A 2500-nucleotide genomic window follows, 5' to 3' on the forward strand; every position below is an offset into this window, starting at 1 on the left:
TTTTTGGGCTGTTCTTGCGTGGTGCGGCGACCGTCGTGAGCGGAGCAAAATGTCAGCCATCTCAGCACCCTGGAACCCCCCGGGTGGCACAGGGCTGGATGGGGCTTTCGTATAGCAGGGACGGTGCTGCCTCTCGCTTCGCTTGCTGTCCGCCACTCGCCGCTCGCTCGCGCAGCCAAAAATGGCCAGTTTTGGCCCGTTTTTGGGCCGTTTTTGGCCTGTTCTTGCGTTGCGCGGTGACCGTCGAGAGCGGAGCAAAACGTCAGCCATCTCAGCACCCTGGAACCCCCCGGGTGGCACAGGGCTGGATGGGGCTTTCGTATAGCAGGGACGGTGCTGCCTCACGCTTCGCTCACTGTTCGCCGCTCGCCGCTCGCTCGCGCAGCCAAAAATGGCCTGTTTTGGCCCGTTTTTGGGCTGTTTTGGCCTGTTTTTGGGCTGTTCTTGCGTGGTGCGGTGACCATCGTGAGCGGAGCAAAACGTCAGCCATCTCAGCACCCTGGAACCCCCCGGGTGGCACAGGGCTGGATGGGGCTTTCGTATAGCAGGGACGGTGCTGCCTCTCGCTTCGCTCGCTGTCCGCCGCTCGCCGCTCGCTCGCGCAGCCAAAAATGGCCAGTTTTGGCCCGTTTTTGGGCCGTTTTGGCCTGTTTTTGGGCTGTTCTTGCATGGCGCGGCGACCGTCGTGAGCGGAGCAAAATGTCAGCCATCTCAGCACCCTGGAACCCCCCGGGTGGCACAGGGCTGGATGGGGCTTTCGTATAGCAGGGACGGTGCTGCCTCTCGCTTCGCTCGCTGTCCGCCACTCGCCGCTCGCTCGCGCAGCCAAAAATGGCCAGTTTTGGCCCGTTTTTGGGCCGTTTTGGCCAGTTTTTGGCCTGTTCTTGCGTTGCACGGTGACCGTCGAGAGCGGACCAAAACGTCAGCCATCTCAGCACCCTGGAACCCCCCGGGTGGCACAGGGCTGGATGGGGCTTTCGTATAGCAGGGACGGTGCTGCCTCACGCTTCGCTCGCTGTTCGCCGCTCGCCGCTCGCTCGCGCAGCCAAAAATGGCCTGTTTTGGCCCGTTTTTGGGCTGTTTTGGCCTGTTTTTGGGCTGTTCTTGCGTGGCGCGGCGACCGTCGTGAGCGGAGCAAAATGTCAGCCATCTCAGCACCCTGGAACCCCCCGGGTGGCACAGGGCTGGATGGGGCTTTCGTATAGCAGGGACGGTGCTGCCTCACGCTTCGCTCGCTGTTCGCCGCTCGCCGCTCGCTCGCGCAGCCAAAAATGGCCTGTTTTGGCCCGTTTTTGGGCTGTTTTGGCCTGTTTTTGGGCTGTTCTTGTGTGGCGCGGCGACCGTCGTGAGCGGAGCAAAATGTCAGCCATCTCAGCACCCTGGAACCCCCCGGGTGGCACAGGGCTGGATGGGGCTTTCGTATAGCAGGGACGGTGCTGCCTCACGCTTCGCTCGCTGTTCGCCGCTCGCCGCTCGCTCGCGCAGCCAAAAATGGCCTGTTTTGGCCCGTTTTTGGGCTGTTTTGGCCTGTTTTTGGGCTGTTCTTGCGTGGCGCGGCGACCGTCGTGAGCGGAGCAAAATGTCAGCCATCTCAGCACCCTGGAACCCCCCGGGTGGCACAGGGCTGGATGGGGCTTTCGTATAGCAGGGACGGTGCTGCCTCACGCTTCGCTCACTGTTCGCCGCTCGCCGCTCGCTCGCGCAGCCAAAAATGGCCTGTTTTGGCCCGTTTTTGGGCGGTTTTGGCCTGTTTTTGGGCTGTTCTTGCGTGGTGCGGTGACCATCGTGAGCGGAGCAAAACGTCAGCCATCTCAGCACCCTGGAACCCCCCGGGTGGCACAGGGCTGGATGGGGCTTTCGTATAGCAGGGACGGTGCTGCCTCTCGCTTCGCTCGCTGTCCGCCGCTCGCCGCTCGCTCGCGCAGCCAAAAATGGCCAGTTTTGGCCCGTTTTTGGGCCGTTTTGGCCTGTTTTTGGGCTGTTCTTGCGTGGTGCGGCGACCGTCGTGAGCGGAGCAAAATGTCAGCCATCTCAGCACCCTGGAACCCCCCGGGTGGCACAGGGCTGGATGGGGCTTTCGTATAGCAGGGACGGTGCTGCCTCTCGCTTCGCTTGCTGTCCGCCACTCGCCGCTCGCTCGCGCAGCCAAAAATGGCCAGTTTTGGCCCGTTTTTGGGCCGTTTTGGCCAGTTTTTGGCCTGTTCTTGCGTTGCGCGGTGACCGTCGAGAGCGGAGCAAAACGTCAGCCATCTCAGCACCCTGGAACCCCCCGGGTGGCACAGGGCTGGATGGGGCTTTCGTATAGCAGGGACGGTGCTGCCTCACGCTTCGCTCACTGTTCGCCGCTCGCCGCTCGCTCGCGCAGCCAAAAATGGCCTGTTTTGGCCCGTTTTTGGGCTGTTTTGGCCTGTTTTTGGGCTGTTCTTGCGTGGTGCGGTGACCGTCGTGAGCGGAGCAAAACGTCAGCCATCTCAGCACCCTGGAACCCCCCGGGTGGCAC

This window comes from Musa acuminata, unplaced genomic scaffold, assembly GCF_036884655.1.
Source record: "Musa acuminata AAA Group cultivar baxijiao unplaced genomic scaffold, Cavendish_Baxijiao_AAA HiC_scaffold_1136, whole genome shotgun sequence".
In the NCBI taxonomy this organism is placed as follows: Eukaryota; Viridiplantae; Streptophyta; class Magnoliopsida; order Zingiberales; family Musaceae; genus Musa; species Musa acuminata.